At 41.1% G+C, this 22,944-nt stretch overlaps 1 long non-coding RNA gene across 1 annotated transcript in view; it reads left to right on the forward strand.

Moving 5' to 3' along the window:
• Positions 1-22,944, forward strand: part of LOC144614043 (uncharacterized) — a 181,165-nt gene that overhangs the window by 146,968 nt on the left and 11,253 nt on the right. The window contains exon 2 of the long non-coding RNA XR_013551576.2: positions 20,900-21,082. This is a non-coding gene — a long non-coding RNA (uncharacterized LOC144614043). The remainder of the gene's footprint in view (positions 1-20,899; positions 21,083-22,944) is intronic.

Genomic DNA, 22,944 nt, shown 5'->3' on the forward strand with positions numbered 1-22,944 from the left:
ACATAGAACAAGCCAAAACTGAGGAACATTCCACAGAATAACTGTGCAGTTCTCTTTAAAAGTGCCCAGGTTATGAAAGACAAAGACTGAGAAACTCTTCCCCAGACTGGAGGAGGCCCCAAAGAGACATGAGGACTTAATGCAGTGTGGGATCCTGGATTGGATCCTGGACCAGGAAAAAGAACAATAGTGAAAAAACTGGCAAAAGTCAAGTAAAGTCTGTGCATTAGCTGGTAGATCAATGTGAATGTCTTTTTTGCTTTTTGAAAGATGAAAGAATAACGGCAGCTAATACATACATACTACTTACTTTATGCCGCCAGATCCCGTATCCATTTTACAGATGAGGAAACGGAGGCACAGACAGATTAACTTGTGTTCAGCTACAGTTACACGGCTCATGAGCAGCAGAGCAGGGATCACACGCAGGCTCTCTGGCTCCCAGAGCCCATGTGTAACCTCCGTGCCTTCTGTCTGTCGAGCATGCTTCCTTCAGAGATTGTCGAGGGCACATTCTGGGCCCTGGGCTCTTGAGCCAGCAGACCAAAACACGGCATTTCCCCACCATCTTCAGAGTGGATGTGGAGCCAAGGCCTTCCTTCCTGTCTGGGATGCCCCTTTACAAAGACATTTTTTCTGAGATTCTAAAATAGAAGCTTGGGGCTCTGTCTTCCCACAGAAAGTATCGACATCTATATTTATCCCTTTTCCAGAAGCTGAGGAGACCCAGTTCATGCTAATTGCAGTTTACCAAACAAGCTGATTCTTAACCCCATGAATATTTTTGCCATTGAAAGCGCCTACAACTTGTGAAAATGAACAAATGGCAAACTGCTCTGCTCTTTTCGCCTCCCACATATGATTATATTTTGTTGCCTGTTAACTCTGCAGTTGTACCGCAGGCATCACAGAGACGTGACCAAGGATCCCAGCCACCCCCAGCTGGAGCACAGCATGGACTTGGGGTTGGTTATACGCAAAAGTCAGGGATTGGGACAACCTGGCGGGACACTGCTGGGAATGAGTTCCTTGGAGGATTCTTAGGCTGGAAATTGGGATTTAATTATTTATTTTTTTAACCTTTTATAAGGTCTGTCTTTAAAACCGTTTCATAATTAACAAATGTGTGCAGGGAGATTAGAATAATGAGCACACATATACCCATCACGTGGATCCAGCAACTGTCCACATTTTGCCAAATGTACTTTACACATACATACTCCACACACACACACACACACACACACACACACACACATACACACTCACTCACTCACTCACTCACTGCTGAATGATTTCAAAGGAAACCATAGATCCCATGTATCCAGTGGTCAAATGGGGGGGGCAGCATGTTGCAAGGTCTGCAGTCCTGGAGCTGACCTGAGGTACACCCCGCCCTTTTTTTTTTTTTTTTTTTTTTTTTTTTGCAGAGTTGGAAGATATTCAGGAATGAGCGGTATTGAGTGGCCAACAGGGTAGACTGATAACTACAGAGATTAATGACCTGTCGTAAAATTATAGAAAGTAAATGCTGGAAGTTCTATTCCATTCTCTGGCTCCAGGTTCCCCTTCCTCTCTTTTCGCTCTTCTGCCCTATGCTTTACTTAAATTGGTTCACTTCACCATCAGAACACATGTTCTGAGCTTCCCTACCCTTGTCTTTATTCATGACTTTTCCTTCATTTGGTTCTTCTCTCTCTCATCCTTTACCACAACCTTCTTCCTCTCTTCAACTGCCCAAATCTTACTCATTTCCAAGACCTGACTGAATGGCACTTTATTCCAGAATGCACCTCCTTTTTCAATGTCTCTCTCTTCTCTCCCACGATACAGAACTATTATTTCTCTGCTCTGAGCTCCTATTCATTTTATCCATAATGCTTCTGTATCCCCTGCCACTTTTGATTTTGCCTTTTTAAACTTAGTGGTGTGTATATCTTTTCCTATAGATTATAAGCTTCTTGAGAGTAGCTGCACATCTGTTGATCCTTAGAGTTCTCTCGGTGCCTTGTACCTAACAGTGCTTAATTATTGCTTCTATGTGAAGGTCTGAAGGCCCCATAATGATGGCCTAACTCAGTAAGGTTCAGAAATTAGTGTAGCCGCTTGGAACCCACCTTTCCAATGTATCCTTATTTGGTTTGGATGGCTAGAGAAATCTAGAGAGTATTAAGACCCTTTTCAGGCCTGTAGTCTCTTGGGACAGCTTCAGTGGGTACCACTGTCTCCTAGTGCAGTCAGGGTCCTTGTGGTGCTGCTGTCTGGTCCATCAGAGCAAGGGTGAGAATACCAGTATGCTACTTCAAGGGCCAGAGCACTGGCAGGTGGCAAGGATTTTTGGTCGTCTCTAACAGGCTGGATTCCCAATGCAGTTGGAAGTAAAAAAAAGAGCAAAGAGACCAATTCAGGAAATACATCCTTCTTTATTGAGAGAAGATTCATTTTACGTGCTTTATGAGGTTAATGTCCCCTGCTCCTGATTACAAAAATCTGATTGGCATATTAATCAGGTTATAAAAGTGAGAGAAGGAAGACCCACAAACCAGGCAGCAGCTGCTCTTTTGCTGCCAAATCCATTCAGGATATAAAATTTTTGGTGAGATATTTATTGTGAAATAGGGGTTTTTTTTCCTCCCCTTGCTTTTATTTTTAGTCAGCATTACCCCAGCATCTGTTCCACCTCATGTGAGAAATGTATTGGAATAGGGGGTGAGAGGAATGTACTTACAAAATTGAGAAGGCTTATGCAGAGTGTGAGAAGCGAGGCAACACATCTTGATCTAATCAAAGACTGAGACTCTTGGGAGAAGTTTGCTTCCCTCCTCTTGAAGCTCATACCTTCAGATCCCAGAGCTTTGAGAGATACCTGAGAAATACTTAACTTTTGTCAGCAACATCCTCACCAAGTGCTTGTCCAACTTTTGCTTGATTACTTTTGATGATGAGGAACTCATTACTTCTTGAAGCATCATTAAAGAGGAAAGTATCACAGAGTGGTTTCCTAGATCTTGTTGCAAGAAACAAAAAGCCAGCAGAGGAGCCAGTCTGAGTCATATAGGGTGCAGGAAGTCACAGGCTTGTGTGGTTGCATGACACTTCTCTATTAAAAAGTTCTTCCTTGTTCATAGTTGAAGCTTCCACATGTGATTCCACCTTTGCTCCGCTGAGCCATGTATAACAAATCTACTGCCTCTTCAGATATTTGAAGACTGGATTTCTCTAGTGAATGTTTTCTTCTCCAAGTTAAATTTCCCCAGTCATTTCATCAGTTCCTTCCAAGGCATTGTTTTCAGGGTTTTTACCATTCCAGGTACTCTTTCTCTGATCACCTGAGTATGGGTTCCAGACTTGAATTAATTGCTCTCCCTGAAGAGATGCTTGCAGTTGTAGGCAAGGAAAGAATGCTGCTATCTTATCTGGGTGCCATTCTCTCTCCCCTCAAGTCAGCACTGATAGCCTGGGCTCTGGTTTGCAGGTTATTGGAGCTTGTTACAGAACTGAGTTGGTTTGTTTTATAAGGAAAATGCCATATAACATAGACACTGACAATTCAGGGCTGAAGGGAAAGCACCAATTTATTAAGGTATGTATTCTTACTCTTGCAGAGAATAATTTATGACGGGCTACAAAATTAAATCATACAAAACAGGATAGTCCGAAAAAACATCAGCAATAAGTTAGAAAAAATGAAGAGGTAATTGTATTAGGATCCCGAGATGAATTATAGGAATTAAGCACTAAACACTGTTCAAGGGTCCTTGTAATAAAGACAAAATTGAAAACATAGTAAGTCTTTTTCTTTTTTCTTGGCAGAAAAGAAAAAGTGCCCATTTGGTGGACAAATTTTGTTGTGCCAGAAATTTACCCCATAATCTATTTATATTCCACCTTCTTCCCCCTGAAAGTAAGCTCTGTGGTGCTGGGGAGCCTGGCTACCCTGGTCACTGTCCTGCTCCTCTTACTGAATGTAGTTTTTACATATACAGACAAAACAGTCTCAAAACAGACTCAAAACAGTCTTTGAATTCCACAAAAGATCTGAGACAGTTGATTATGATTATGAGGTCACTTTCAATAAAACATTATAAACTAGAAATCAGAATGAGGAGAACAGAAGAATGGAAAGAAGTGAAATATGAAGTTTGGTAACAGAAAGAACATAAGCTCACTTACTGTGACAAAGGATTTTGACTGTGGGTGAACTTCAGATTTGATGCCAAGCTTGTGTTGGCAGAAGTGAGAAGGAAAATACGATCAGCATTGTGGATGTTATAACCCACATAGAATAGTATTTCAGTCATTCGAAACAAACAAAACTTTCCCAAACACTGTTTTGGAGCACTATTTTGGTAGAACCCCATGTGAAGGGCACAGAGGGTGTGGTGAGCAATGCCTCCAAACATTCCCTGTGACAATTCCTAATGGCTGTCCCTGGAGCATCCTGGGATGGTGGCGGAGGGACCACAGTGACCTGTAACTCAGTCAGCGAAGGTGAAGGACTGCCTCCCATGGCTCCTGACAGGAGGATGCTCAGGGATGTAGGGGATGTGCTCTTGAGCTCTTGCTTTGGCTTGGTCACTAAGAACTGAAAATGAACTCAAGTTTAGCTCCTACAAGAAAGAGGGAAGTGATCAGGGACCAGTATTGGGCCACTCACTTTGCTGGGGATTTTTACTCTGAATCCTGTAATGCACATGAACTTGCTTTAATGAATCCTGAAGGGCCCATCACCTTGAGTTAACTGTAAATTATGTATCCAGGAAATTGAATGAATCAACCTGATTGATGTCATCTTAGTTTGGGTTCCCCTGGAGAAGCAGACTCAGAGACAAGCCCTTGTGTGCAGGTAGTTTATTTGGGAGGTGATCCCAGGAAGCTCAAATGCGGGAATGGGGAATGCAGGATAGAGAAAGAGGGAAAAACAAGATGGCGTTTGTTAATGATTGGTTTGCCTTTCATCTGGAGAATAGACACTCAATTTTTCCCTCTTTGGGAAGATTTCCTTGATTCTCCAGCCAATTACGTTTTTACCTTTGTCGACTCCCATTGCATTTTGCACTTGGCTCTCCTGTATCACTAATAAGGTCATGTGATGTCTTGGCACTTGTAATACATTTGTCTTTTCTACTGGACTGTGAGTTCCTTGAGAAAAGAAACAATATTTTAACGTCTTTGGTCCAGCACATAAGTGTTCAAAACTATTTATTGATTATATTAATGTACAACCCTCAGAGTCAAGTGGAGCAATCACATCTTTGAGACTCCATCGCACAATTCTCTTCCATGTGGCTAGACCTGTCCTGAAGAAACAAATTCTTTGATAAAGGGTCAGCAGGAACCTCTCTCTTCTTTTGTAAGTAATGCCACCAGAGGTGATTTTAGATTTTTGTTGCTATAGAAACCTCAGAAAGTACATTAACTTCAATGCAAAGGCATCTTATTCCTTAAAAATTTCATGTTTGAATGATTTAAATGCAGGTCCCAGCTGGGTGATTAAATGCGCTTCATATGAGGGAAGGAATATAATGTTGTGGCTAAATGTGTAGGCTTTAGATTCAGGCTGCCTGGGTTCAACTGCTGGCTCCATCCCATAATGCCTGTGTGACCTTGAACAAGTCAGGTGAAGAAATTGAGGCTTAGAGATATTATGTATCTTTCTTGAGGATTCACAGCTCTACCACTTAAAACTTCTCATGATAGTTAATATTAGCTTCAGAAAGTTTTCCAAAGGCACACTCTTAGTAAGTGATGGAGTCAGAATTTGAACAAGATGAAAGAAAATAACTTCTTTTTCTTTTCTTTTTTCTCCCCCCCCCTTTCCTTCCCTTTCTCCCCTTTTCTTATTCTTTTCTGCAAGAAAATTCACTTTAACCCTTGTTGGAAATGGGTTTAGTTACATTCATATATGAAAAAGAGAGTATGTTTCTAGTAGCAGCCAATAGTTTGTTGTATCATTGCCCCTCACAAATATTATAATCCCTCTTGAATGGAAATGCCTTATTTTTTTTTTTAATTAAAAAAAAATTTTTTTTTAATATTTATCTATTTTTGAGACAGAGAGAGACAGAGCATGAACGGGAGAGGGTCAGAGAGAGAGGGAGACACAGAATCCAAAGCAGGCTCCAGGCTCCGAACTGTCGGCACAGAGCCCGACGCGGGGCTCGAACTCACGGACCGTGAGATCATGACCTGAGCCGAAGTTGGACGCTCAACCGACTGAGCCACCCAGGCGCCCCGAAATGCCTTATTTTAATAGCCCCCATTTACTGGGCCCCTACCACATATCATGTTTTTCACCTATATGATTTCTTACTCTCCTAATAATTCTGCAAAGGAAAATACATTGCCCCAAGGTGGTGTTCCTAGAAATAGGCTGTAAGACAAGGTTCAAGTACAAGTAGTTTGAGAAGTGGTCCCAGGAAATACTGGGAAGGAGTGAGGAAGTGAGCAGGGAAGGGGAGGTAGCCAGTTAAGGGTGTGTTGAGAAGTAAGTTAACAATGTGGGCAACGGGGGCTAATCCTGCTGGGCAACTTGGGAACCAGTGTGGGACAGGTGCCTCAGCGTTGTCACAGCTACCGTGTGAGGAAGCGAAGGTGTTTAATGCACTGGTTCCTTTTGCTCATTGGTTGAGGGCTGCACTCTGAGCATGTTAATTATTCAGTCCTTGTGGCCCGCCATGGGTGAGCAGAGGGGGCTCTTGTGGACAGAGAAATCCTTAGACAAGTAAGTGAAGATGCCGGCAGGTGGGAGGTTCAAGGGAATATGGGTGAGGACCTATAATGAATGCTATAGTTCATTACTGTCTACATTTTAAGGATGAGGAAGTGGAGGCTCAAAGAAGTCAACTGACTTGCCTCTGCTCCCTAGCATATAAAATGTTGAATCTGGCTGGCATTAGAATGCAGGTTGTTGTGACTCCCACATCCAGACTCTTCCTACTCCTTGCATCATCCTGCCTTTCTTCACCAGGCTGGGGAGTAACTGGTCTGTGTGAACTCAAGCTAGTCTGAGGACTATGACTCCCTATGAAAGGGAATGCACTTTGGGGATGTTAGGGAGTTTGGAGTCATTAACTGTTGTGTTGCATAGTATTTGGAATCTATCCTGTCATGAATTGAACTGTGTCCTCCAAAACAGATAATGTTGAAGTCCTAACTCCTGATATGGCAGAATGTGACCTTATTTGGAAATAGGATCATTGCAGTTGTAATTAGTGAAGATGAGGTCACGCGAGGGTAGGTTGGATCCCTAATCCAGTATGACTGGCATCCTTATAAGAAGAGGGCCGTGTGAAGATACAGACACACAGGGAGAATATCATGAGATGCCAAAGGCAGAATTTGGAGTGATGTAGCTGCAAGCCAGCAAATACCAAAGACGGCCAGCAAACCACCAGATGCAATAAAGGATTCCCCTGCTGACACCTTGATTTTAAAACTTCTAGCCTCCAGACTGCTGAGACAATAAATTTCTGTTGTTTTAAGTCACTCAGTTTGTGGTATTTTGTTATGGCAGCCCTAGGAAACTAATACACACCTATTTTTTTCTTTAATAAAGCTTTTACTGACACTAGTGGTTGTGCAAGAGGGGCATTTGGTGCCAGCTTGCAGAACTGTCTGAGTTGGGAGTTCCAGCTGCAGTTTGCATGACTCCCTTTCAGAGTGATGTGAGTGTCTTGGGCAATCAGTGCCTCTGACACAAAGAATATAAAACAACCAAGTTTGGATAAAAAGAATTTCTTCCTTTAGTACTTACTAGGCTCCACTCTGATTGATGTACTTAGCACTGCTTCCAGCTAAGGTAAAATAGATCCTATTTCATAGACAGGGAAACAGGAAAATAGGGCAGTTAAGGAATTTGGAATGAAGCCATCTGATGTAGCCTCTTACAAGCCTTTTTCCCTCTGATCCCTCAGGATCCCCATCAGCAGCTTCGCTACTCTGCTTCACTGCCAGAATCTGAGCCACTTGCCTAGGACAAAGTAAGACACTAAAAGAAGACTTATCCTTAGAAATTATAGTCCTCAGACTTAGACAGAAGGAGAACTGAGCACACTCTCCAGGGAAGGAGAGTAAGGAACTGGTCCCCAAAGGTGTTAAGAGCACCCAGAGATTGTAGGTGCTATGTCCCATGTGTCGCTGGAGAATCATAGCCCACACCTGGAGGATGTGCATAGCTCACTCTCTGCTTCTGTCATCTTAAGACAAAATCGTTTCAGTGCGGTTTCCATTCCCATCACTTTGTACACTGACATAGAAAACAACTTCAAGCTCCTATGAATCTGGTTTCGGAGTATTTGGGGGTTGGTGCTGTGGGTGCAGCCGCCCATCAGCAAGAGGCCCCTAGGAACTGTTACTCAAGGAGAGATGCTTGCCTTTGCATCTGCTTTGGCTATTGTTGGGCCACACATTCTATTGGGAAAAGTGCAGGTACTGGAGACAGGGATGTCTGGGTTTGAATACAGGAACTTCTTAGGATTTAATTGCTGTTTTCTTACGTATCTGTCACTGTAATATATCTGTAACTGCACAAAAATACCCATGCCACGGTGCTGGAGGATTACGTGAGGGTAAGAAAAGAACCTACATCACAGGGTTCTTAAGAGGATCAAATGTGGAAACCATGGGAAGTGTGGCTGTACCCACTGGATGCCTATGTTCGCGGGATAGCAGTTAGCTCTTCTTATTGTTGTTACAGTTACCAGTACTAACAGTGATAATGTAAGCGATATATCTGGCAGTACGTACTTTTTTCCTAGACTGCTGATTTGACCACTGCAAATGTATACTGAGATATCAGAATGGGAAACAACCCTATCTATCTACCTACCTACATACCTACCTACCTCTCTTATTATCCAAATAAGTTCTTCTTTCCTTGGGCATTTGTGAAGAGAAAAGGAGAGTTTTTGTGGCAGATAGAATTCACCCTTCAGAGTGACAGATAAATAATATACAGGCATTGCCACAGGGTGGTCTAGGAGTAACCACCAATGCCTCCTCATTATGGTGGTGATTACCCTCTTAGTCAGGTGGGGCTTTCGTATTGCCTGTCCTGTTTATGGTCTAGATCAGTGGGCCTATGATTCCCTTGGAAACTATGTTAAAATGTACAATGAGATTCAAAGGTCTGGAGTAAAGCCTGAGGTTCTTCATTTCTAACAAGCTCCCAGGTGATGCCAGTGCTGCCCATGAACCACACTTTGAGTAGCAAGGCAACGGATACTCTATTTTCCTTTTGTTCTGTTGCATCTGTGGATTTAACTCTTTGTGGATTCTATTGCTCCTTGTTAGTTCACACAGACTGATTATTTTCTTGGCTCATTCGTTCCCTCAACATTCTCAATATTCACATAGTCATTACTGTGTGTTAGGAACTCTGGTGATCACTAAATATCACAGCTGATAGCCATGGTTTGAATGTAATTGATAAGAGTTCCAGTGTTGTCCATAGAAACAGAGCCCCTTGGTCATGAAGTCTACATTCGATATCCCCCTGCATCTTTCTTCCTATCAGAGCCGTGACCCAGGTTAGGAACAGGTGGTAGGGAAAGAAGTTACTCTTTCCAGATACAAGCTGGGTGGCTCTAGTCCCTAGTATCTGCTTTGCCTTTTCTTTAGCTCCTTGCCCATTTTGACACAACATTCCACTCCTTTGTCAGATGCTACTTGAAATAGAATCATAGGGTCATACTGAATTGTGCACAGCAGGTGACTCAGGTCAAGTCTTGAAGACATGTCTATCCTCTCAAGTCTTTCCATGTTTATTATCAAAAAAGTTTCTCCCAGCCCAGACTTTGCCCCATCTCACTGGCTCCTTTCTTCCCCTTCCCAGATCTCTCATCCTCAGATTTTTACCACTTATGCTGAGCCGTTTGGCTCTGTCCTAGCTAATATTTGGGTACCAGTTTTGGCAACATGGGCTCTTGATTTGTTAGGCCCTCCATAGACGGTAGTGGGATGTTAAAAATAATAAACATTTCTTCCCTATAAAACAGAAAATTTCAGAATTGACCAGTGAAAAAGCATAGTATCTTGGCGTCCTACAGAAAGCCAGAATTGTGGGGCACCTGGGTGGCTCAGTCGGTTAAGTGTCTGACTCTTGATTTCAGCTCAGGTTATGATCTCACGGTTTGTGAGTTTGAGCCCCACATCAGGCTCTGTACTGATGGTGTGGAGCCTGCTTGGGCTTCTCTCTCTGTCCCTTCCCTCATCTCTCTCTCTCTCTCTCTCAAAAATAAATAATCATTAAAAATATTTTTAAACATAAAAAAAAAGAATTGTTCTAAAGGAAATGATACACACTATAATGCACAATGGTACATCACCAGTGCCTCTTGCCACACTCATTCTGTAGATGGCTGAGCCAACCTTACAATTGCATCAGTTTGTTTCTGTTTTCAGTTTCAATGGAGAAACAGAAGCTGCTTGGCAGATTCTCAATACTGATGTCACAGTTTTTAATCCTTATGAATGAAATTGCTTAAGTTCAATCTATACAGTAAAGATTTCTTCGTGGATTTCTATTTCTCCAATGATTTCTGTTTTCATTTGCTATTGCACAAATCTGTGAAAATCCTAGAGGCAGAATATTCTTTCAGGAAAACTTGTTTTGTGAAATTCTTATTACAAAATGCCTCCTTCTCTGCACTGTTGTGAAGGGAGGGTCTTTATAGCACTCTCTCTCTCTGGCTTTCAGTGGATGAAACAATTTCTGGGGTGAGTGTTGGCTTAAATAATTTTTTCCTTACATTTCTTAAAAGTCATTTACTCTGTGATTACTTCATGAGTCCCACTATCAAGTGTGTTTTCTCTGGCCACTCTCCACACCCTTGTCTCTGCCTGTAGCAGCTGGTCTTAAACACTATGCACTTGCTTTATTGTCTGGTTTTGTGCTTAACTGATTGATGCCCCGCTTACATGTGGACCACATACGTCAAGGAAGGAAATTATTATTTTTATGTTCTACATGTTTACTGAGGGTTTTGTCTTTTCTTCCTTGACCCAAACTCTGGGTTGCTGGTGTGTGAGCTTGTTTACTCTGAGTAAAACACAACTTCCAATTTGGAAGTGATATGACTTAACAAGTCTCGTGAAAAGAATTGGAAAGATCTCTGGACATCAAAGAGCTTTTACGTGCTGACATTTTTTAGAATGTAAAAGAATCTGGAACATATGGATTAAATTCCTGTTAAAGCATAAAAATTGCTTGAGACAAGTCACATTTTGGATTTCTTCAGCCTGTGTATTTTCTCCCCTCCTGGTTAGTGTCCTGTTCCATTTTGGGGACTTTACTTGAGTAGTCAGAGACAATACTTTGATGAACCTATAATAGTCTATCCTAAAGAGGTTTCAAAGACCTGCTTTTTATTTTCAACTACTTTCAGCCTTTCTGGTGGATGGTTCTAATAGTCCAAATATGGGGTCTGGAGAAGAACTTTTGGGCAACGTTGTTACACCTTGAACATGCGTAGTTTCATTTTTTTCTGAATTTCTAGTGAGAAGGATAGACTGTAAGTTGATGTGGTTGACCACAAATTCCTTTTTGAAACTTTTTATTGAGCTGATTATTATAGCATCTTGGTTTTTTCTCTACCTCTCTGGCTATTCCTTCTCAGACTCTATTGTGAACAGCAGGAGGCCTGAGGCTTTGCTCACTGCTGTATCTCTGGACTCTGAACAGTGCCTGCCATATAGCTGGTGTTCAACAGACGTTTGTTGACTGGATCACTGAGTCTTCTGAATGGAGTCATCTTCAAGGATTTATCCTTGAATTCCTTCTCTACCCTGACTTTCCTAGAAATCTCAGCCACTCAACTGATACCCATTGACCCATCTATCTTCCTGCTTCCTATGTCAAAACTCCAGTGATTTGCAGACACAGCAATTGGCTATTTTCCCATCACCTTAGGAAAAATAGTCCAAATGCAGTTCAAAATCCTTACCCCAGCATCAAAGTCAATCTTTGTCTCTACTTCTGCTTTTCTTCCGCATCATCTAGACTTTTACAGTGTCTTTTAATATTTCTCCACTTATTCCATTTCTGCTACCAATTCTCTAGTGTTTTGTTTTTGTTTTCTGGGGGGTCATAATACACTATTTCCTTTGAGCTACTCTCCTTACCTTTCTTATCTATCTCTGTACTGCTGGTAGATTTATATTCTACAATCTTGCTGTGTATATGTCATTTCTGTGCTCAGAAACTTTCAATGTAATAGGACCCTCCAGAATAGGAAGATAACTTTTTAGTTAAATTCTCAAGGCCCTTCACCACTTTGCCCCAATCCATCTCCCCAGTCTTATCAGCAATTGAAATGGTGTGCTAAGGTGATGTGTTTAAAAAATAATGTATAGTATGACTTGGTGTGGAGAAGGCATGTATGACTTAGATCTGGAACAACTATCAGTGAAGCTAACCTTCGAAAGAAAGCCAATATTTCACAAAAAGAAAGGGGCTGGAGTTTAAGAGACAATTCGGAAAGTCCTTAAATGCTTCTTGCTCATGTTTTGGTACTTCTCACATATGTCCAGACTAAGAGTTCCTACCTGGAGACTTGAAACTATATATCATCATGGTAGAAATTATTCTTGAAATTGGTAGTATAATAGTTTCTTAAAACAGTCAGATTCAAATTCTGATTTCCCTTTCCCTAGTTGTGACTTTGGGCAAGTTATTTGACTTCTCCAAGACACAGTTTTTTCATCTATCAAATGGAGGTAAAAATATCTAGCATACAGACTTTTTGTAAGGTGAAAGTGAGATAATCCATGTGTTGTACCAGATACAGTCTTGAAACATCATAACTACTCAGTAGGTATTTTTACCGATTGTTCTTTTTCTTAGATCCTTTCGATTTTTGTTGTTGTTCAGAAAAGCTGGCTACTTTAACATCTCCATATACTTAGCACCCATTACAGAGATGACTATTTTAGAATGCTAATGTGTTTTTGAATGGTGATAACAATGTTACTGACATCATGTATTAATGGGGCTATTTTGGCTTTTGGAGAGCTTCATTTTTTTTTTATAGGTTTATTTATTTTGAGAGAACAAGAGCACGTGTATGTGAGTGGGGGAAAGGGCAGAGAGAGAAGGAGAAAGAGAATCCCAAGCAGCTTCCATGCTGTCAGCGCAGAGCCAGATGTGGGGCTTGATCCCATGCATCTCGAGATCATGACCTGAACCTAAACCAAGCTTTGGATGCTTAACTGACTGAGCCACCCAGGCGCCCCATGAGAGTTTCATTATTATTATTATTTTAAAATGTTTATTTATTTTTGAGACAGAGAGAGACGGAGCATGAACGGGGGAGGAGCAGAGAGAGAGAGGGAGACACAGAATCTGAAGCAGGCTCCAGGCTCTGAGCTGTCAGCACAGAGCCCGATGTGGGGCTCGAACTCATGGACCATGAGATTGTGACCTGAGCCGAAGTCGGACGCTTAACCGACTGAGCCACCCAGGCACCCTGAGAGTTTCATTATTATTATAAAGATACTAAACAAAAAAATCTAACATTGACCAGCATTGTTGACATCATTGAAGTTTTGTGATTTTTAGAATTCTATTATTCAAAGCTTTCTATGTGGATAATCTGATCTTCCAAATATTGACTTAGACTAGTACTTATTGAGTATTTAGTAGGTATGTGGTTGTACAAGGTGCCAAAAATAATGAGCCAAGTCTTCCTTTGGGAAGGACATATTATAGGGATATTCCACCAAGTATAAACTGTTGAGAATGACTGAATCTGCCTGGAGAGTCCTAAGAGTCTTCTTAGAGGAGAAGATAATTGAGTTGAGTCTAGAAATGATAAATGGGCATTGTTGTTGATGGTGGGGGTGGGATCCCAGAGAAAAGAAATCGCTTGGACAAATGATAGGGAGGTGTGAGAGGAAATGGCTTGAGTGGGCAGGCAATTAAGCATGATGGCTTCAGAGTTTTTACATAGGAGAGGTTTGAGGGAGATAATCTGTTGGAAGAAAACCAGAGAACTTACCTTGAAGCTGAATTTGCCTAGCATCTTGACACAAAATTGATAAGCTATCTGTTGCCCATATTAAAAATGAAGTTATTTGGTCACTGAAAATTACTGGAGGGGATGGGTTAATTTCTCCCAAGTCATCTCCGTGGCTCTGCAACCACAACAGTCTGGAGAGTTGGCTGAGATAAATTGTAGAAGAGGAGCTGCAGAGAACTGTGAAGCCAGGGAATGGAAAGCTGTAAGCAGGTTAAGGATACATTGCAGGTTTTAACATGATCAGCTTGATGTCTTAGAAGGTTGACTAGTTAGAACACGACGGTGCATTGGGAGAGGACAAGAATGGAGGCAGAGAGGTGAATTAAGAGCAGTGGGATGGATTCAAAGAATGAATAATTGAGTACATTCCTTACTACATTTTTTTCCCTAATACACAAAAAAACCGATTTCTGAGGTCGTTATCCTGGAAGAGTATAATAATACCTAACACTTACTGAACAATTTCCATGTGCTAAACACCATTTGGGGCTGTTGCTATGGATTAATTTGCATAATCTTTATGACAAACATGTATTTAAGGATCTACCATTTTCCTCATTTTACAGATAAGAAAACTGAGTCACAGACAGTGTAAGTAACGTGCCCATGGTCACACAGTTCTAAAGAGTTGGAATTAGGCTTAGAGCCTAGGTGATCTGATTCTAGAGCCATTGTTCCTAGTCACTATGTTGTCCTGTTTATTTACAACAATGTTTTTTCCCTCCACAGTGCATTATATAGAAGATGAGGCAAGGCACTACATCCATTACAATGTTTTGCACATAATGTGTGCCTAATTCAGATCTGCTAAATAAATCAACAAGTAAATAATATCCAATAGTCTCATTAATTGAGCATTTATGTGCCAGGCCCTGGATTGAGTGCTTACATCAATTACTTAGTCCTCATAGTAGCCCTCTGAGGTAAATATAGTAGGATACTAATACTTAATATTTACATAATCAATTAGGATTACAAAACAGGTTTATATATAACATCTCTTTTGACCTACATAAAATAAAAATCATACAAAGTACATAACAATTTGACACCTGTTTTGTGGTTTAAAGATGGGCCCAGGTCATACAGCTAATAAATTGTAAAACTAGCCTTTGAGCCTCAGTCATCTGGTGCTGAATATTGCTAAATTTCCACACTACACTGCCTTTTGAGATCATTACACAATATAGAATATATCTTCATTGTAAGGGTTAAAATAGCCTGAGAGTGTGCTACAGGAAGGGAAATTTTAAGCTTACCCTTAAAGTACAGGGGCAGAGATGTTTGGGGAGAAGATTCCAGGTAATAGGACTGGTTGTCAGAGAAGAAAAGAAGGTTGGAAAGTGTGAGGTGTTTTTTGATGATCAGCAGCTCAGGTGTGTGACAAGTACTTAGCAAACTGTAAAGGCATTATGTAAACATTAGTAGTTATTATTAAGGAGTTCATGAATATTTTCTATTGGAGTATGCCAATTTGGATTCTTGACACATGTTGTGTTTTGTTTGGATGAAAGGAGAAATCACAAACCGTTCAAGCAACTGGAACACACATTATACACACATATACGTCGGAGGACTGGACCCCTGCCATTCCTATTTTTATATGTTGAAATCTCTAACTGTCTAATCGTGGTGGTACAAAGTTCACTCCCTCAGCAGCCAAGATTGATTTTTCCTTTGAGTAGACATGCTTCACAGAAGTACCCTTTCCCGTTACGTTTTGAAAGTCATCAGACATGCTGTTATAAATGATCATGGAAGATTACTGGAGATGCTGCAAAATAATAGTGAACCAAGTAGCATCTGTAATTTCCAAGGATGGCTCGCAATCATCACTCAAAATGAACCCTATCTGCGTGCAGGGCTGAACTTTTTCTTTTCCTCCCTCTTTCTTCCTTTTACTACTTTATAACATAGCTGAAATGGATACTGCACCTCATGAATTTTTATGCAAAATATTAAGTTGCAAACCACTGCTGTGCAGACAAACTCTTCTTGTGAAGATGGGAGTTAGCCTGCACAGTTCCATGGCTGACATTCTTAGATAAAAAGGCTCCATGTCAAACTGGCCAACTGAGAGTAAAAGTCCATGCTGGTTGCTGACCCAAAAAGTGTTTTGGATTCTTCCTGGTTCAGGCTCTCATATAAACCGAAAGGAAAATGATTCCATATTTGTTGACAGAATTGCCACTTGCTCAAGGTATTGGTTTTCTTAACACATTTTATGTATCTCAACCTCTCGTATGGGCAAACCATGAGTAAATGAAGTTCTCTGAGCTGGCAACTGCTGAGCAACCCTTTCCAGTTCCTCTGAGCTAGAGGCAATTGGTTCAGGTACAGCTGATTCTATTGATCCTATTGATTCTGTTTCATATCTCTTTTAAAAATATGTTTGTTTATTTTGAGAGAGAGAATGAGAAGGTGAGGGACAGAGAGAGAATCCCAAGCAGGCTCCACCCTCGGCACAGAGCCTGACGAGGACTCAGTCTTGTGAACTGTGAGATAATGACCTGAGCCAATATCAAGAGTCAGACACTTAACTGACTGAACCACCCAGGTGCCCTTCATTAATATTCTTGAATCTACATAGTATCCCTCTATCCATGCTGCCACAGCCTAGCCCAGCCCCTCTTCTTTTCTCAACTAGGTCGTTGTAGCTACTTTTGTCTTGATTCCCCTTCTGTTGTCTCTTTCCCTTTCTTTCTTTCTTTCTTTCTTTCTTTCTTTCTTTCTTTCTTTCTTTCTTTCTATGCTTTAATGTTTATTTACTTTTGAGAGAGAGAGACACACAGTGCAAGTGGAGGAGGGACAGAGAGAGGAAGACACAGAATCCAAAGTGGGCTTCAGGCTCTGAGCTGTCAGCACAGAGCCTGACGCGGGGCTCGAACCAACGAACTCCGAGATCATGACCTGAGCTGAAGTTGAACACTTAAGGGACTGAGCCACCCAGGCACCTCTCTTTCCCTTTCTTTGATCTCTTTCTCAGCTGCCAGGGTGATTTTTCTGCCTTCTAGAGACCTTGTTTGCTGTAAAATCTCTGACGGCTCCCACATTGCCTGAAGGAGAAAGTCCAAACATGGCAATCATGTCTTTTCACAACCTTGCTACAACCAGCCTCTACCAATGAACCTTCTAGTACCTACCCCAGCCATGCTACCCCTAAACTACAGTTGTTTCCTAAATATGGTATGTAATTTCCTGTTTCTGTGCCTTTCCTTACCCTGCTTCTGAAGCTTGTCCTGATTCAACCCCTCTTTCCCTCCCATGAAAAAAATTTTTTTTTCCTTCTTTAGTGTCCTCCAAGTAGAGTAAATACTTCCTTAAAATTTTTTTAATCCAGGGCACCTGGGTGGCCCAGTCAGTAAGTGTCCATCTTTAGCTCTCATGATCTCACAGTTTGTGAGATCGAACCCCACATCAGGCTCTCTGGTGGAGTTTGCTTCAGATCCTCTGTCTCCTCTGTCTGCCCCTCTACCCCCTTCAAAAATAAACAAACATTAAAAAAATTTTAATCCAGCAAAATTTTTTGAGTCCTACAGGTACTTGAGACTATGATCTATCATACTTCAGTTGCAGATTTGAGAGATAAATGTAGGAGAGATTGTCATAGCCCAATGATATTATAATAAAAATTGTTCAAATAAAAATCTGGGTGGCTCAGTCGGTTAAGCCTCTGACTTTGGCTCAGGTCATGATCTCACCATTTGTGGGTTTGAGCCCCATGTGGGGGCCCTGTGTGGACAGCACAGCACACTGAACTCACTCTAAAGTGGCAAGTACCTAGAGGTGCAGCGAGAAAGACATGCTCCAAGAGCTTAGTAGCTCTATGTCCTTCCCACATGGCTTGTCCTGCACGTTTCTTCCATAGGGCTGTTCCTGAGTCACATCTGCCTATAATTCACCAGTGATCTGGAATTGGCCCAGGTCAGCATTCTCTAGGTTTTTTTCTGAACTGCAATGAGAGGAATTGGGACAAGGTAATGGCTCCACTTATTCTCCAGCCAGTCCAGAGGGTGTCTTCCTACTACTGGAGGTTCAGCTCAGATCATGATCTCCTGGTTCATGGGATCCAGCCCCACGTTGAACTCCACACTGATGATTGCAGAGCCTGCTTGGGATTCTCTCTCTCCCTCTCTGCCCTTCCCCTGTTTTCTTTCTCTCTCTCTTTCAAAATAAATAAATAAACTTCAGATTCTGTGTCTCCCTCTCTCTCTGCCCCTCCCCTGCTCACTCTCTGTCTCTCTCTGTCTCAAAAAATAAAACATTAAAAAAAATTTTTTTAAAGAAGTGCTCAAATAGAGACCAGGAGACCTTTGTAGACTCCCTATCTAAAATTACCCACGTTTACATATCAGTTATTCTTCATCATGTAATCCAGTTTCATTTTCCTCATAGCATTTATTATCCAAGCTTATCTTATTTATTCCACTGTTTCCTTGTTTATTTTGTCTCCACTGGGGCCAAAGCTCTGTAAGAACAGATCCTTTGACTCATTCACTCTTGTAATGCTGTGTTTAGAACGATGCTTGGCATATTGAAGGCGCTTAAGAAATATTTATTGACTGAACAAATGTGGTCAGAGACAGCTTCCTGCTCCCTTTTTCCTATTATCTTCCTCTTTATCTTTCTCTTAGATTAACTAAGAATGGCTTGAACTCATTCTAACCGCATCCATTGAGTCATTATAATGCGATGTGCTTGATGTGAAGTGTAAGTTTTATTTCATTCTGGGGAGTTTACTAACCAACCATTACTCATAGTCATTTTTTAAAATTTTATATATATATTTTCATTACCTTTACCACAAATGTGTTAACCACCAGGCTAGATGTGAGAAAAGAAAGATGAATAAGATGAAGACCCTCAAGTAGCTCATTACTTGAACTCTTTACTCTATAGTAAAAACATGTTTTTAATTGCAGTAAACAGGGAGGTTTTGAGGAAGGCACAAATTGCTTTCATTTCCCCTTGAACAATATTAATGCTAATTCAAGCTCTATCTTTTGAGTGTCTTTTGTTTTCTTAAATTTTCTCAAACATGAAAATTGATAGATATTTATGAACACCTATTTTGTTCTCTGTGCTTAGATATGGTGTATACAAATAGGAATGGTAGGCACTTTGCAACTAAGAAACTAACAGTCAAGTAGATTCTTCCCAAAATGACCTTGAAGCATTCTACAGCAGGGCATCAAATCCTAATATTAGGGAGGTGCAATAAATATATCAGCCATGACGAATCAAATACAAGCTATCATCACATTTAGATTTGAGATTCCTTTCTATAAAGGCAAAATGGGAACTAGGTTAGATTACAGAGCTCTTCAATGTGACAAAGCTATGATGCTTGGTAGATACTCTATTTTCTTTACATTGAATTCTTTTTTTTTATTTTTTTTTTTTAATTTTTTTTTTTAATGTTTATTTTTTTTTGAGACAGAGAGAGACAGAGCATGAACGGGGGAGGGGCAGAGAGAGAGGGAGGCACAGAATCGGAAACAGGCTCCAGGCTCTGAGCCATCTGCCCAGAGCCCGATGCGGGGCTCGAACTCACGGGCCGCGAGATAGTGACCTGAGCCGAAGTCGGACGCTTAACCGACTGAGCCACCCAGGCGCCCCTCTTTACATTGAATTCTTAAAAAAAACTCATGGAGGACCTAATATTAGAGACATATAATAGTTGAATATACAGTGTCCTACACAAGAGCTTTTACAAGCATGATTAAGTCTAATAACTTGCATTTATTGAACTAGGAGCTCCTGTAAGTGTGTGTTTGTGTGTGTGTGTGTGTGTGTGTGTGTGTGTAGGTATGTTTATATATTTAACCTAAGAGATTAAATAACTCATCAAGGACATACAACTAGTAGGTGGGAGAGCCAAAAATGACACCCAGGCAGCTTGACTTTGGAGTCTGTGTCCTTAACTCTTCTTCTGACAAATGTAGCAATAAGTAGAATGGATATTCCTGCTAGGATCCCTCCATGAAAACAGTGGTAATGTCATTGAAGGGCAACTCAGGACAAATCGGTGATTGTTTGTGGAGCCTCTGGTTGTTTCTTGACCCTGTGGCAAAATGCCTAAAGGAATGTTTTTGTAGTATGAATATCTACTCTACATACTTGGAGGCTTCTGTTAGGGGCCAAACTATGACCGATCAGACTGAAACTGTCTGATAAGCCTTAGTGTATGTGGCTGGGGGCAGAGCTTTACATTTGGCAAAAGCTAGAAGAGCAGATGGTAGAGTGACATTCCATATGAAGGCTGAGAAACCCAACAAACCACCCTTGATGACAAACTACTTCATTTCCACATGGAGGGGGACCTGCAGACAAAACCACACTTTTCCATAGAGACTGCTTTTGATCAGTTCTAGCACTCGGTTTCAAGTGTTGACTGGCTAAAACTCCTGGTTTTCTGTTGCTGCCTCTTGGAAAAAAAAATTGCCAAGGTTGTGCCTTCTGGTTTTGTCTACCAAATTGAAGAGAACATGGCTGAAAGAATATGCTGAAAAAATCCAATTGACAGAAATAAAAACATAGCGCAGGCTCAATTTTATACATTTTTTTGGCTTTTTAAAAAAAAATACTGTAGGTGAACTTTACAATGAATGCTCTGAACTAACAAGTCCTTTAAATGACTCTGTAATGAGAAAACTCTTTTGTATGAATTTGTGCGGTTCACTGTCAATTCAGATCAATAAATCCTGCACCAGTTGATTTTTTTTTAAATGCAATTTATTGGAGGGGGGAAAAGGCTGTATGGATTGGATTGCTTGTTCCAGCTTTGAAAGATAAAGAACAGATTCAATAGGAATGAAACTAAAGTGTCTCTCCATGCTGTCTCAACCCCCTCCCTCTCACTCCTGCTTTTCTTTCTTTAGTGCCCTGTCTGCAATCACCCCGGCTGGGGCTGCTGCAGATTCATTAAGAAGTGGTGCTTTGAAAAATTCAGAGAAGAGATATGATACTGCCTGGACAGTTGACACAGAATTCCAACAGCTCCACTCATGAATTTCTTTCATACCTTCTATTAAGTCTGTAACCTGAGAGAACACCATTCTCAGGTGCGTGGGCTCCATCCTCAGCTCTAGGGTCCCTCACTGGCCAGGTGGAACTGACCTGTCATCCTTTGAAATATTTGGGGGGAACTTCTTTGTTTAGGAGTTTGTCTCCTTCCATTAGAGTAGGCTAGAGCATGGATATGAGAATTTGGTTGCCTGGCTTCAAGACCTAGCTATATTACTTAGACCCTGGGAAAATTCCTTAAGTTCTTTGAGATTCAGTTTCTTCATATATAAAATAGGGATAATAACAGGGCCTATGCTCACAGGGTTAATTAAGATATAAAGTGCTTATATGTAAATTATAGTGCTTTGCTCATATCAATTAATATTTCTCATAAATATAAATGAGTGTGTATTTGTGTGTGTGTGTGTGTGTGTGAGAGAGAGAGACAGACAGACAGAGTATATTTAATTGTCCTCAAAATAAGAATTACATCTTTTCCTTTTCTGATTCCCAGAATTTAGTATGGACTCTTCCACATGGTAGGTGCTCAATGAATGTTAATGAATTAATGATGGTAGTAAAACCCAGCAATGATGAATCCATACTCTTGTTTCAAATCGTCTCCTAAATTAATTTTCCCCTTTGCATTTTGTTTTTGGGTCTGTTGTGAATTCAGAGTGTCCTCAGGAGAGGGATGGTTTTCTTATTTAGAATGAGGAGTTGGCATGCTCAGGTCTTTGGAGTTTTGAAATTCCTTGTTCCCTTTCCTTTCTCTCCTCTTTCTTCTGCTTTGTCAGTGTACCCGGAGGCCAAGCATGGTCAGCATACAGGCTGTAGGCCTGTATACTTTCTATGAGGCCATCAAACCCAGAAGCCCTGGGCCAAACAGTTGGCCAATTCCAGGTAGAGGAGTTCAAACTTAGGAGTTAAGGGACATTACTGGAAGTTATAAGACCTTGATTCTGGTCCTGGTTCTGCCTTATTCTAGCTGTGTGAACTTGTGCAAGTCACCTAACCTCTCTTGGTCTTCTTTCTAAGCAGGCATGATGACCCTTGCTCTCTTTATTACTCAGAGTGGTGGTAAGGTTCCAAGAAGATTGAGTACTTTGTCAACAGTAATGTGCACACAGTTGTAGTCATGCTGCCATAGTTTTTAAGTTTTTTCTTTTAATGTTTGTTATTGAGAGGGGAGGGGGCAGGGCAGAGAGAAGAGGGAGACATAGAATCTGAGGCAGGCTCCAGGCTCTGAGCTATCAGCACAAAACCTGACGTGGGGCTTGAACTCAGGATCCCGCGAGATCATGACCTGAGCGAAAGTCACACGCTTAACCGACTGAGCCACCCAGTTGTCCCTGCCATTGTTTTAGTTTAGTATGCAATGATATCTTTGCTTTGAGCTTTTATAGAGATGGAGGTGCAGAGAACTTTCAGACAAAGCTAATAGACATTTCCTTAGAGAGGTCAAATCATGTTTAACTTATGGGGATAAAAAAAGAGTTGTGAATTATAGGCCATTAAGAGGACTGGATTCAGGGTGCCTGGGTGGCTCAGTCAGTTAAGTGTCTGACTCTTGATTTCAACTCTGGTCATGACCTCACAGTTGTGAGATCAAGCCCTGTGTCAGGCTCTGAGCTGGGTGTGGAGCCTGTTTAAAATTCTTTCTCTCCCTCTCTCTTTAGCCCTACCCCACTTGCTCTCTCTCTCTCTCTTTCTCTCTTTCTCTCTTTCTCTCTTTCTCTCTTTCTCCCCCACCCCCCAAAAAGAGGACTGACTCTAACCACCTGTTCAATGATTCTAGGAGTCATGATCATAGAATAGGAGAAGCTTCCTTTAGTTAAGTGCATAATATGTAAGAGATCTACTAAGCCCGTTAAATGTCTTATTTAATTCTCACAATGAGCCCATGAAGTACTAAGTA

This window comes from Panthera onca, chromosome D4, assembly GCF_046562875.1.
Source record: "Panthera onca isolate mPanOnc1 chromosome D4, mPanOnc1 haplotype 2, whole genome shotgun sequence".
NCBI classification, from domain to species: Eukaryota; Metazoa; Chordata; class Mammalia; order Carnivora; family Felidae; genus Panthera; species Panthera onca.